Raw genomic sequence first — 15541 nt, forward strand, 5'->3', positions numbered from 1 at the left:
GGCATAAAAGTTCAAAATATATTTTACAAAAAATAGAAGAAAAAATCTCTTACTTAAAGAAAGTGATGCCTATCAACGCATAAGAAGAATATAGAATATCATATAGGCAGAACCAGAAAAGAAAGTCTTGCAGCAAAAGATAATATTAAAACAATACACATACACAACAAAGAAAGAGTTTTAAAAGTTGCAAGGGGAAAAGACAAGGAAATATATAAAAGTGAGGAGGCCTAGGTAATCTATTGAGCCTTGGGCAGCAGATCAGTACCCATCCCAAGTATACACACGGACTATGGACTCCCATAGGACAATGAGAGGTGCACTCTCACCCTGAACTCTTGGGGAAGGGTCTAGGCCCTGCCCTATATGAAATGACAGACTATGGACACCCCCATAGAGGGCCTCACCCTCCCTGGGGGAATGAGGGGATAACGGGGAGGGGGGTTGAGCGGAGGGCATGGGAGGAGGAGGGAAAGGGAGAGGGACCTGGAACTGACTTGTGAAGCAACCTTGTTTCTTATCTAAATTTAAACTGGAAAATAAAAAAAAAGAAAACATCAAAGAGAGAATATAAACACAAAATCAGAAAGAAAAATGGATACAAAATCATGCCAAAGCAATTCAGAGAATCTTAGGGATGTATTTTAAATATGTGTATTTCACAAAATTGAAATAACTTAAAGAAATGAATAATTTTCTCAATAGTCACAATATATGAAAATTAAATCAATTTCACAGAAACAATTTAAGGACACCTATACACCCTAGTGAAAAAAAGCAGTATTTAAAATTCTCTCAACAAATACATATCCAGGGCCAGATAGATTGTAAGACAGAAACACATAGATACACACACACACACACACACACACAAAACATAGCAAAACATCATTAATCAAACAACTGCTGAATGTGTTCCTATCCCAATTATAAAGGAGTACGACCAATTTATAGAAACAAAAATAGCACAGCATTGACATAAAAACAGGTAAGTTGATCAGTGTAATAGAGTTGAAGACAGAAATATAAATACAAACACCAAGAAACATGACTTTTTATAAAGAGGCCAGAAACACAACTGGAAAGAAATACAGAATCTTTAACATCTGGTACTAGCTAGCTACACTAGAAGTTTTGCATTTAGAAGAATATAGTTTACAACCATACTTATCTCCATGAACAAAACTCAACTCAAAATGCTTCAAAACAATATCAAGGACTCTTCATTAGACAGAAAAGAAAGTGGGAGAATATTCTGCAACTTATTGACCTAGGAAAATACTAAGAAGAATACCATTAGCACTGGAATTAATATCAACAATTATTAAATAGAATTTCATGAAATTTAGAAGCTTCTGAATGGAAAAAGACACTGTCATTTGAACACAGTGACAACTTACAGAATGGGAAAAATTTTAGCAACTAAACGTTTGAGAGACAGCTAATATTCAACATGTTTAGAGAACTGAAGCAGCTACACATTATGCAAACAAAGAAGCCAATTTAAAAATGACATACGCATTGGAATTAAGCAAAGAATTCTCTATGTAGTAAAATCAAATGCTGAGAATAAAGAAATGTTCAATATTCTGAGTCATCAGGGAAATTCAAATCAAAACTACTTTGATATTTCATTGTACAGCATTCAGAATGGCTAAGATAAATAATATATGTGACATGTCATCCTGGAAAGAATGTACAGTAAGGCTAAAACTCATCCATTCCTTATGGGAGTGCAAATTTTTTATGCAACTCTGGAAATCACTGTGTCAGTTCATCAAGAAAACTGTAATCAATCTACTAAAATATCTAACCATAAAAATCTTGGACATATAACCAATGATTGCTTTACCCTAACATGAAGGTATTTGTTTAAATGTTCACTGTAACTCAATTTGTAATATCTGGAAATTGTAAACAACACAGCCAAAAACTAGATATTCTATAACATAAGATTGGATAAAATTAAATTGTGGGGTATTTCTACAATTGAGTACTACTGCATTACAAAAAATAGTAACATCATGAAATTTTCCGGAAAAAGAATGGAACAAAAGAAAAATTATTCCAAGTGAAGGATACCAGAGTCAGAAACACAAATTTAATGCATATTTGGTTATATATAGATAACAGCTCTGAAGTGAATGATAACAAAACTAAAATCAGTGTATAAATGGTAGGTATACAGTACAGGACTAAATGAAATAAATAGATCTCCATAGGAAAGAGAAATAGAATAGACAGTTATGGATGAAGGGGTTGGATGGCTGCCATCTGAGGGCCTATTGTGGAGGGAGAATGCAGAAGGTATTCTTCAAGGTATACATGGAGACATAGCTCAAATTAAGGGGCATATGTGGGGTAGTATGGAAATTTACTTCAATATTAAAATTCCACACAGAAACACACACACACACACACTCACACACACACACACACACACACACACACACACACACATGAAGGTGATCTAAAGGAAATTACCAAATAATGGTAAAACTAAGTAATAATTTCACAAATCTTGTAACTGTAGAAGCTCTCAGTCCTGTGATTAAGAGACATCTATTTTGCCGGGCGATGGTGGCACATGCCTGTAATCCCAGCACTCTGGAGCCAGCACTCGGGAGGCAGAGGCAGGCGGATCTCTGTGAGTTCGAGGCCAGGCTGGACCGACAGCCTCCAAAACAATACAGAGAAACCCTGTCTCATAGAAACCAAAAAAAAAAAGAGAGAGAGAGAGACATCTATTTGATTTCTGAAGTGGTTCCTTGGAATCCCCAAACACCTGAGGCAGTTGCAAAGACTGAAGGTTGCTTACCATAAATTGCCATTAACGCCCCATTGCTGAACACAACACCTACAAACTTCACATGAAGATGCCAAGATGGTGTCTACAAGAAGACTGTATGTGTATGTTCTAGTATATTTAGTACAGGAAGGTACTCTTTACTTTCCCAATAAAGAAGTGGAAACACCAAGCATGCATCCCCCAACTAACAATCTAAACAAGAGTAGAGAGGCTACCTTAAAATCCCTTTTCCAATAGTGAGATTGATGAGTACCTTACATGCCATCCTAGAGACTTCATCCAGTAGCTGATGTAAGCAAAAGAGAAGCAGACACACACAGCTAAACACTGAGCTGAACTCTGGAATCCAGTTGTAGAGAAGGAAGAGTGATGAGCAAATGGATCAAGACCAGGCTGGAGAAACCCACAGAAACAGCTGACCTGAACAAGGGGGCTCTCAAGGACCCTAGACGGATAGCTGTGAAACCAGTATAGGAATATTCCAGACCCCCAGAATGAGGATATAAGTTTGGAGGTTTGATTAACCTTTGAGACCTATGGTAGTGAATCAGTATTTATCCCTAGTAAATGAATGGACTTTGGGTGTCCAATCTACATAGAGGGATAATCTCTCAGCCTAGACACATGGGGAGGGTCTAGGGCGTGCTCCAAATGATGTGACAGATTATGACAGACTTTAGAGATTCCCCATGGAAAACTTCACCTTCTAAGGGAAGCAGAAAGTGGGTTGGTGGGAGGCAGGGGAGGAGGGGGAATGGAGAGGTAACTGGGATTGACCTGTAAAAGAAATTTGTTTCTAATTTAAATTTAAAAAGGGAAAAAGGAAACAAAATATGCATAAAACCAAAAAAACCTTTGATATACAATGGTGTACTGATATCAGAGAATGATGCAAATATGTTTTGCTTTTATTGGTCAAGAAATAAAGCTGTTTTAGCCAATGGACAGGCAGAATTTAGCCAGATGGGATATCCATACAAAAGGACAGAAAGAAGAAAAATAGAATTAGAGAGACAACATATAGTCACAGGAGGAGCAAGATATAAGCACATCACTAGTAAGCCATAACCACATGGACACATGCAGATTAATAGAGTTTCATTAATATTTTAATAGAGAGCTAGCTATTAGCAAGCCCAAGCCATTGGCCAAAATAATTTATAAACATATATCTTGTCTCCAAGTGGTTCTCTTACAATTTTTTCGTGTACTCAATGGGTGGAAAGAAACTGGTACAAGTGGGACCCACAGGATATAAAAAATACTAGGTCAATGGCGTCACAAAGCTTGTGTGTGAATGGACAATCAATAATGGATTTGACTTAAAGCCCACTCCATGAGACAGAATCCAGACCTGACATGTTTTGATTAAGAACCAAATAATACTGGTATGAAAAAATTTGCAGGGATAAAATTGTTCCAAATGACATTTTTCTATATGCATAGACCATTGCCTCATTTGGCCATCATCATAGAAGCTGCCTCCTACAGCAACTATGAAGATTAAAATATAATAATTCATACACTGAATTATAAGAAAAAATAATTCATTTGATGTTTATTCTTTCATGAGCTATAGTATAAAAAATCCAACTTCTCAGTCTTGCAATTCATGCACTCTGGAAATTGACTCTAATACCATGTTTTAAAATTTTGTTTGCTTATATTATAACATACCCTGGATTCATTAATATACATAAAATTTTCTATATGTTTGCTTGCCTAAAAGACTGAGTTTCATGAGAAAAAATATGCCTTCTTAATCCTTCATTTATCTGCACATGTTACAGAGAAAGAAAGGTCATTATACAATTTTTAAGAGGCTAAAAATCACTTTCATAAAAATTTATAACAGAAAACCCTAAAATAAATAAATAAATGAGTATACTATAATGCTTGAAAGAACACGATGCTTTATTATCAAATATATATTTATGGAAAAATTCAATAGCATATTATTCTATATTATTTCATGTATTTCTGAATTGGCTTCATTGGTGTTACATAATTTACTTACAATTTATTGAAATCCATGAATTAATTTAAAAATTTCCTGATATGCCCTAATTCCCTTCGAAATTATGAGGGAGAGAGAGAGAGACTGTAATATATGTTGACATTATTCTCTTTAAACTATTTTCAGTCTAGAGAAACATTTTCAAAATTTATTTATTTTATTTTTTACTATTTACTGAAAAATACCTTGTTTTACAAATATGTGAAATGTGTTTCTAAAAAATGGTCCTGCAAATTTTCCACAGAGTAGTCATGGTAGATTTGTTATTTTGCACATTGTAATCATGATTTAGGTGAATTTCATGCTATTTTACAGCCTGCACATTACCAGTTTTTAGTGGCAGCACAGCTGGAGTCATTTTTCAGGATGAAAGATCACTCTCAATAAAGTTAAATTGATGGTTAGGTTGAAAATGCTGAAACATACTCTCTAAATTGACTGCAAGGGTAGACATTGCTTTGCATACCCTATGATACAATAAACAAAACTGAAACACTTCATTTTAATTAGACTATTGAATTAGATCCTATATCAAATATAACGTATTGTTAGAAAAAGGATCTTGGTTATTATAGCTAAAAGTTTTAAAATGTATGTTCCAAGCACCAAAGAGATAATTTATAGAAGTTTAAAAGTAAAGCTACGTTGGAGCATGATTGATTAGAGATGTTAGAAATCACCCCATAGGCCAGAAAATTATGAAGCATCATGATGCTTAAAAAAGAATAAAAATAGTTATGTGCATACTGTTTTCATATATATTTAATAATGAAACAAGTTTCCAATTCAATATTAAAAGTTTTCTTCCACTGACCTAAAAGATAAGCAGTATATTATGAAAATATTGTGATTATTAGTGTTCCTCTCAAGAATCTTAAATATTACCTGATTGTTTTTATACAGATTCTGAAATTCTTTTTCATTAATCCAAGGGTTTAAAGCAATGGAACACCATAGCCAGAGATGTTATCAACCAGCATGAATGTCGTCAAGTTTATTGTCCATTTTTGTGTATTTTATTTTATACATACTAATAGAATTTGGAAACATTTATACAATAATTCCTAATTCTACTTCCTTCTGTGCAAACCTAGCTCTAATTTGAAATTTTGAAATATTGATAGTTGAAATTTATTTCAAGCACTGAGCAAACTCCTAAAAGAAAAGTTGAATTCTATTAAAAATAATACTGTGTTTTCATAGAATTATGTACATAAGATGGTCTAGTAAATGTATATGTTTTAATGTATTCTAACATTTTGATTTAACCAGTTTATCTACACAGGTGGGTGAAATTAATAAAAATCATAAAACTGTCATAGTGAGATTGTTTATTTTTCATAACACCATTAAATATTTGTAAAACTGAATTTTCAAGAAGAAATATGGTAACATGACTGTGCTTCAAAATAAGTTATATTCTTGATAGAAAAATTTGATTATGTGACAGTCATAGGAATCTCCCAGTTTCAGGAATCTTTTTCTTGGCTGTGTTTTCCAAGGTTGTACACAATTTTATGCTTGGGAAAAAAGTTGAGGATTTTCTTGATGTGGTCATTCAGAATCAATAAATACAGAATTTCAGAGGATATCTTTATTAAATGTTAAATGACTAGAAAAGAAGCTGATGAATTGTCCACCAAAGGACTTTAATATACAAATTCAGTAAAATGGCCACAGGGAGCTGTTACATGGCCCTGATGTAAGTGAACATTTAGAAAAAAGGAATTATGGTCATAGGCAGTAGTGGTAGGGCCTTCAAGAGACAATGATTTTTCAGCTAACCAGTTATCTACTGAGATCACAGAATATCAGGAGAGTTATACCATCATAGCATACATCGCAGAATGGATCTTATGGGAAGAGAGTTCCCATTCTGTAGAACAAAGGGAGTTTATGACTCTTGGGGGTTTGAGTTGTGGGCAAGGGTAGTTCCAATGAAGAATTAGCCTACATTCTAGATGTAAATAAGGCCCAGTTATATCAAATATGGTTTTCTCTTGGCAGTATAGAATCGAGTTGTTCTTTAATTAATGTGAAAGAGAAACTTAAAAGCCACCTCCCACATTATAAGCTCTTTGCCTTGAAGAAACTGTGTTGGTTAAATGTCTTGGTTTCTAAGACTCACACACACACACACACACACACACACACACACCCACAGAGAGAGAGAGAGAGAGAGAGAGAGAGAGACATACAGACAGAGAGAGAGAGGAAGAGAGAGAGAGAGAAAAAAACATCTAAATAATACATATTTGGAATGATGTGACTATTATAGCTACTACAACACATATTTTTTAAAGAATTTATGCACACATTCTATAAGGAAGTGGTTCATTTATTATGAGAATGCAAAGAAAAGATAATGTAAAATATTGTATTTATTGAATGACATTATAAGACTGCAAGTTTATATTTACCGCATCAGGTTCAAACGCCTTTTCTTCCCATTTGCTCCAGCATAGGCACAGTGCTAATGTGCTAACATGTAAGACACTCAAGATTTCCCAGAGGTTTTTTTCTTCTGTAAATCTAAATAGTTATTCCTAATTATTTTTTTCACAAGAGGTGGTTATAATATTCTTATTAATATCAGTAATACTGCATCATCTATATGCAGAGATTAATAATTTTCTCATCTAATGTGTCTTCTACTTCCTAAACATTAGGCAAAATTAGACAATATAAGAGAAACAATGGTACCTTTTATGTTAACATAAGCAACTATCATGAACTTTTGTTAAAGAAAAGGGGGGAAAAGACTTGTACGGGCCAGAATAAAAGAAGTTTTCTATAAAACACACTCTCCTAGAAATAGCTGAAGAAGCAAGACAGTAACAGAGGCAATATGTTAATGTCCAAGTACAGGTTAATGAAAATGAAAATGTTCAGTGGATCCCACCTCTACACAAAGAATGAGAGTCAACCATCAACAGCTGGAAGGAGAATTAGCCTCTCCAAGGATGAAATTTATTTTTGACTCTCCAATGCCGAGTGCTCAGTGATGAAACCATATATACACAAAGACCAAAAGTGCATTCAGCAGTCTGTGTATATGTATATGTATGTATGTCTGTGTGTAACAAATATAAAATTAAAAGGTTAAGAACGTAAGAGGAGATTGCAAAGTAGAGGCTCATGTGAGGGTAGCTGGGAGAGGTTAGAGGTAGAAAATGTGAGATCAAAGTGGCCTAAGTATATTTCAAATAAACAAATACTAAAAATAGATTACAAAGTTATTATATTAATATAGTATCTTCAAATGTGGGGTATTTGAACTGCATTGACATTTGAGACAGACATTAAACCCTATTTACCTACCGTTTATTTAATTGCTATCATCACAATCACCGCAAAATGATGAAATGCTCAGTGATCAATCTTGAAAGTAGTAATTACCCTATACTTTTTTCTGCATTCAATTCCACAAATATAAACACATTTTAAATAGAATAAAGCACAAAAGTGAATATAACAATCTTCAAGTCCATAGGAGAAATTTTTATTTATTTATTTTTTTTTATTTTTCATTTATTTTATTTAAGTGATCCATAAAAACAAAATTTGTACATATTAATGGGATACCATGATATTTCTGTACATGTACACATTGTGTAATAGTTAAATCACATTTATCTTTTTCCTCATTATTACTTTATAGTAAAAACTTAACAAAATATTTTCTTCTAATTTTTTATGTATAGTACATTAATGGATGATATACAGACACCCTACTATGGAATAGCACAGCAGAACTTTCTTCTATCTAAGTAACTATAACTTAATGACCCTTATTCAACCTTTCCTCATTCAGCCATCCCTCCCCAAATTTTGGTAACAAGCAATCTACTCTAAACCTGCATGAGATCAGTTGTCTCCAGATTCCACACACTTACATACAGTGTATGTTTTTCTGTGGCTGGCTTGTTTCATTCACTTAACATAATCTCCAGTTCCATCCAATTTTGTCACAAACTCATTCCTTTGCCTGGCTGAATAGTATCCCATTGTATAAATGTACTATGCTTTCTTTATACCTTCATCATTAGATGTACACTTTGGCTGTTTCTATTCTTTTTTTTTTTTTTTTTTTTTTTTTTTAAATGTGAATTTTTTTTATTAATATTTTTTTATTTTCCATTTTAAATTTAGATAAGAAACAAGGTTGCTTCACAAGTCAGTACGAGGTCCCTCTCCCTTTCCCTCCCCTCCTCCCGTGCCCTCCCCCCATCCCCCCCCGTTATCCCCTCATTCCCCCAGGGAGGGTGAGGCCCTCCATGGGGGTGTCCATAGTCTGTCATTTCATATAGGGCAGGGCCTAGACCCTTCCCCAAGAGTTCAGGGTGAGAGTGCACCTCACATTGTTCTATGGGAGTCCAGAGACCGTGTGTATACTTGGGATGGGTACTGATCTGCTGTCCAAGGCTCAATAGATTACCTAGGCCTCCTCACTGACACCCAGATTCAGGGGGTCTTGATCAGTCCCATGCTGGATTCCCAGGCTGATGCCTGGGATTCAAGAGTTAACCTTTGTCTGGTCAGCTGTTTCTGGGGGTTCAACCAGCCCAGTCTTAATCCCTTTGATCATCAGTCCTCCCTCTCTGATACTGGCTTTCTTGAGTTCAGCTCAGTACTTAACCAGCCAGTAAATGAAGTTTCTGTTTCCCAGACTCTCTGGCAATAGGATTGTAGGCTGGCACTCCCCAGATCTATGTCTAAAATCCATATATGAGAGAGTACATGCCATGTTTCTCTTTTTGTGACTGGGTTACCTCACTCAGGATGGTTTCTTCTAGTGTCATCCATTTGCCTGCGAATCTCATGATTCCATTATTTTTTTCTGCTGAATAGTACTCCATTGTGTAGATGTACCACATTTTCTCTATCCATTCTTCGGGTGAGGGACATCTAGGTTGCTTCCAAGTTCTGGCTATTACAAATAAAGCTGCTATGAACATAGTGGAACAGACATCTTTGTTATATGAATGGGCATCTTTTGGATATATGCCTAAGAGTGCAGTTGCTGGGTCTTGTGGTAGGTTTATTCCCATTTTTCTGAGGAATCTCCATACTGCTTTCCAAAGTGGCTGAACCAGTTGGCACTCCCACCAGCAATGGAGGAGTGTCCCCCTTTCACCACATCCTCTCCAGCATAAATTGTCATTGGTGTTTTTGATTTTAGCCATTCTGACAGGAGTGAGATGGTATCTCAGAGTTGCTTTGATTTGCATTTCCCGGATGGCTAAGGATGTTGAGCACTTTCTCAAGTGCCTCTCAGCCATTTTAGACTCCTCTATTGAAAACTCTCTATTTAGTTCTGCAGCCCACTTCTTAATTGGGTCCTTTGCTGTTTTGGAGACTTGCTTCTTGAGTTCTTTGTAAATTTTGGAGATCAACCCTCTGTCAGATGTGGGATTAGTGAATATTTTTTCCCATTCTGTGGGCTGCCTTTTTGTCTTGCTGACTGTGTCCTTTGCCTTACAGAAGCTTCTCAGTTTCAGTAGGTCCCATTTATTAATTGTTGAGCTCACTGTCTGTGCTACTGGTGTTATGTTCAGGAAGCTGTCTCCTGTACCAATTCTTTCAAGGGTACCACCCACTTTCTCTTCTAAGAGGTTCAGTGTGGCTGGATTTATGTTGAGGTCTTTGATCCATTTGGACTTAAGTTTTGTGCATGGCGATAAACATGGATCGATCCGCATTTTTCTACATGCCAGTCTCCAATTATGCCAGCACCATTTGTTGAAGATGCTTTCTTTATTCCCAATCCCGGCGGGAGCAAAGCACCCCAGACTCCAGATCTTCTCTCCCACCAACGATTCCAGGAAAGGAGAGGAGGCTGGGAGTACAGGGAAGTAGCTGTCCCTCTGGCATCATCAGGTAAACAGGCCAGCTTCCCGGCCTGTGTTCCAGAGCCTGCAGATCGCCTGGGAACTGCACAGAGCTCCCAATCCCGGCGGGAGCATCAGGTAAACAGGCCAGCTTCCCGGCCTGTGTTCCAGAGCCTGCAGATCGCCTGGGAACTGCACAGAGCTCCCAATCCCGGCGGGAGCATCAGGTAAACAGGCCAGCTTCCCGGCCTGTGTTCCAGACCCTGCAGATCGCCTGGGAACTGCACAGAGCTCCCAATCCCGGCGGGAGCAAAGCACCCCAGACTCCAGATCTTCTCTCCCACCAACGATTCCAGGAAAGGAGAGGAGGCTGGGAGTACAGGGAAGTAGCTGTCCCTCTGGCATCATCAGGTAAACAGGCCAGCTTCCCGGCCTGAGTTCCAGAGCCTGCAGATCGCCTGGGAACTGCACAGAGCTCCCAATCCCGGCGGGAGCATCAGGTAAACAGGCCAGCTTCCCGGCCTGTGTTCCAGAGCCTGCAGATCACCTGGGAACTGCACAGAGCTCCCAATCCCGGCGGGAGCATCAGGTAAACAGGCCAGCTTCCCGGCCTGTGTTCCAGAGCCTGCAGATCGCCTGGGAACTGCACAGAGCTCCCAATCCCGGCGGGAGCATCAGGTAAACAGGCCAGCTTCCTGGCCTGTGTTCCAGACCCTGCAGATTGCCTGGGAACTGCACAGAGCTCCCAATACCGGCGGGAGCAAAGCACCCCAGACTCCAGATCTTCTCTCCCACCAACGATTCCAGGAAAGGAGAGGAGGCTGGGAGTACAGGGAAGTAGCTGTCCCTCTGGCATCATCAGGTAAACAGGCCAGCTTCCCAGCCTGAGTTCCAGAGCCTGCAGATCGCCTGGGAACTGCACAGAGCTCCCAATCCCGGCGGGAGCCAAGCACCCCAGACTCCAGATCTTCTCTCCCACCAAAGAGACCAGGAAACTACAGGAACCAGGGAGACCAGGGGAGTAGCTGTTCCGGATCAGGTACAACAGGACCCAGCATAGGGTCCAGGGGACCAGGTAGGAGGCTAAGCGCCCCAGATTCCTGTTCTTCTTCTCTACCCATGGACCAGCATTTGGACAAGGCATAGAAGAACCACCAGATTACTGGACTTACTAGCACCCACCAAAGGGAACTCTGGTCCCCAGACCAGGAAGGGGCTCTTTCTGCACCCACTAAAAGAAGAGATGGGAAAGAGACAATACAAAAACACAGTCAGCAACAGAAAAACAAATATGACACCGCCAGATTCTAGAGACTCCACACCAGCAAGACCCCAATATTCAAACGCGAAGGAAGCAGAAGAGAACGATCTTAAAAGCACTTTCATGAAAATGATAGAGGCCCTAAAAGAGGATATTGGAAAATCCCTCAAAGAAATGGAAGAAAAAACAAACCAAAAAATGCAAGAAATGGAAGAAAAAACAAACCAAAAAATGCAAGAATTGGAAGAAAAAACAAACCAAAAACGGCACGAAATGGAAGAAGAAATGAAGCAAAAAATGCAAGAAATGGAAGAAAAAGCAAAGCAAAAAATGCAAGAATTAGAAGAAGAAACATACCAAATAAGGCAGGAAATGGAAGAAGCAACAAAGCAAAAAATGCAAGAAATGGTAGAAAAAACAAAGCAAAAAATGAAAAAAATGGAGGAAGAAACAAACCAAAAAAGGCAGGAAAGGGAAGAAGAAACAAAGCACAAAATCCAAGAAATGGAACAAAAAGCAAACCAAAAAATGCAAGAAATGGAAGAAAGAACAAACCAAAAAATTCATAAAAGGCAACAAACGGACGAACAGATAAACAGAAAATTGCAAGAAGCAATGCAAATGCTGCAAGGGTTGAAAACTGAAATAGAGACACTAAAAAAAACACAATCTGAAGAAAGGCAGAAAATAGAAAAGCTGGACAAACAGTCAGGCACTACCAATACAAGGAGAAATTTTTAAAAAGGGGTGAGTGTATATAAGTGGTTTATTTCAGAACTAATTCTGAAGGAAAACAAGTTTTAGAATCAAAATTCAACAATTTCAATTATTCTTGAAAATAAAAGAAACTTCAGATGATGGAAAATGATGTTAAATCTACTTTGATTTATTGGGGGGGGGGAAGTTTTCAGATCCTAACTGTAAGGCTATCTTATTGTTTTTCTGTTGTAAATCACTCATATCTCATAACTGCACTTGTGAGCAACCTATAATTCTGCATTCTGTAATTAAGAGCAGAAAATTCATTGATTCTCAATGTTGGACATAGGTGATATTTATTCATCTTTTCCTGTCTTGGGAGAGCAGACATTTATTCAGATTTTTCCAATTAAAGCATTATGCAACACATGGCAAAGATCAAATTTCTTGACTGGTACTCTGCAATGAGAGCTCTATACATCAACAGAAGCTGTCCTAGCCTAAATAAAAGTGCATTGAAAAACTAGTCCCTCAGTCAAGTGTCACTGTCACAGTAACACTTAACTGAAGGGAATATAAATTCCTGCCTGGCTACCTTAAATGCCATCCTAGAACCTTCATCCAGTGACTGATGGAAGTAGAGGCAGACACCCACAGCTAAATACTGAAATGAGCTCCTGGAATCCAGTGACAGAAAGGTAGAAGTGATCAGCAAAAGGGTCAAGACTAGGCTAGTGAAACTCACAGAAACTGCCGACCTGAACAAGGGAAAGCTGTTGGACACCACAATGATGCCTGGGAGGCAAGCATGGAACCAACCCAGATGCCCCAAATGCAGGTGTAAAAGAGGAGGCATAGACAATCTATGGAACCATGGGTAGTATATTAGTATTTATTCCTGGCATACAGATGGATTTTGGGTGCACATCAAAAATGATGGATGCTCCCTAGGGGGAGGGCCTAGGTCTTTCCCTGAATAAAATGATGACTCTAAAGATGCCCCCTGGAATGCCACACCCTCCCTGAATTGGGGATTGGGTAGGTTCTGGGGCCTAGTAGGGGATGGGGCAAGGGGAGAGGCAGCTGGAATTGACATGTGAAGCAAAATTTTTTCTAATATAAATAAAAAAATATTTTTTAAAATTCCCATAGCAGCATTATTTGTAATATCCAGAATCTCGAAGCAAACTAGATGCCACTCAACTGAAGAGTGGATAGAGAAAATGTGGTACATTTACATAATGGAGTATTACTCAGTGGGAAAAAAAACAATAAACAAAAAACAATCAAGCAAAAACAAAAACAGTGGAATCTTGAAATTTGAAGGCAAATAAATCACACTAAAAGAAGCCATCCTGTGTGAGGTAACCCAGTCACAAAAAGAAAAGTGTTGTATGTACTCACTTATATATGGATTTTAGGCATGAAACAGGGGAATGCCTGCCTACAATCCCAAAGCCAGAGAGTCTTGGAAACAAGGACAATAAGAGAGATATGCATGGTATACCATAGAAGGGAAACAGGACAGAATGTTCTGAGGAGATCGGGAGCACAAGGAGAGGGAGGAGGAATCTGTGAGAAAGTGGGGGCATGAAGAGGAGGAGAGAGGAGGACATGGGGGAGTAAGAGGTTTGACTCATTTAGTTGGGGAAGAATATAGAAGAGCAGGATGAGAGATACCATAATAGAAGGAGCCATTATAGTTTGAAAAGAGATCTGGTACTAGTGAAAAGTCCAGATACCTACAAGGCAATCTAACTGAATGTGAAGAGGCTACCTTAAATGGACTTCCCTGATAATGTAATTGACAGCTTCTTTGTATGCCATCCTAGAGCCTTCATCAGTGAAGGAAAGAAGCAGAGGCAGACATCCAAAGGTAAATGCTGAACTGAACTCATGGAAACCAGTTGAAGAGAGGGAAGAGTGATGAGAAAAGGGGCTAAGACTTAGTGGGTGAAACAGCTGAAATGAACAAGAGGGAGCTCATGAACCCCAGACTGATAGCTGAGAGGCCAGCATAGGACTGATCCAAACTCCCTGAAATTGAGTGTCAGTGAGGAGGCCTCAGCATTCTTTGGGGCTTCGGGCAATAGATCAGCATTTATCGCTGGCATCCAGATGGACTATGGGAGCTCATCCAAAGTGGAGGGATGCTGTCTCAGCCTGGAATCAAGGAGGGATGGCCTAGACCCTACCGCGGATAGTATGACCGACTTTGGAGATCCCCCATGAAGGGCCTCACCCTTCCTGGAGAGTGGAATGGGGATTTGGTGGGTTTTGGCAGAAAGTTGAAGTTGGGCAGGATTGGAGGGATATGAGAAGGAACTGGGATTGAGATGTGAAACAAGCTTGTTTCTTATTAATTTAAAAAAATTCATGCTGCGCATTGGTGGTGCATGTCTTTAATCCAAGTACTCAGGACACAGGGGATGGTGGAAGTCTGTGTTCAAAGCTAGCCTGGTACACATAGTGGGGCACAGGACAGGCTTCAAAGCAATGCAGAGCAAACTGTCTGAAAAACACACCCACAAAACGAAGAATATAAATTCCTTAAAAAAGAATGTCAAAATTTAGATAAAAATGATGCAGACCACACTATAATATTCTGTAAAACACACAATACTTTTCTAGTAACAAACTATAGAAACGATCCCTGAAAGTATAGTCTTGCACACAATACTTTTAAAGTAACAGTCATAAGTCATATTAGTATTCTAGAGTGGATGTAACAGTGGGAATCATAACTCAAATATATATAAATATATATATTCATCAAATAATGCTAAATGCTACATTTAGTCAAAGAAATTGAAATTATTGAAAATTATGTATGCATATGTAAATTCATGTATATATAAATGAATGGAATTTGTAATACAATGTAATGTGCAGCACCTGCACCACAAGCAACTCCGAGGTATCAG

General features: G+C 38.2%; 1 pseudogene; it reads right to left on the reverse strand.

Annotated features, from left to right (window-relative positions):
- Positions 1 to 15213: 15213 nt before the first annotated feature.
- LOC121134714 lies at positions 15214 to 15286 on the reverse strand (annotated as a pseudogene).
- Between the last annotated feature and the right edge of the window lie 255 nt (positions 15287 to 15541).

Source organism: Mesocricetus auratus, unplaced genomic scaffold (assembly GCF_017639785.1).
Source record: "Mesocricetus auratus isolate SY011 unplaced genomic scaffold, BCM_Maur_2.0 Super-Scaffold_100029, whole genome shotgun sequence".
Classification (NCBI taxonomy): Eukaryota; Metazoa; Chordata; class Mammalia; order Rodentia; family Cricetidae; genus Mesocricetus; species Mesocricetus auratus.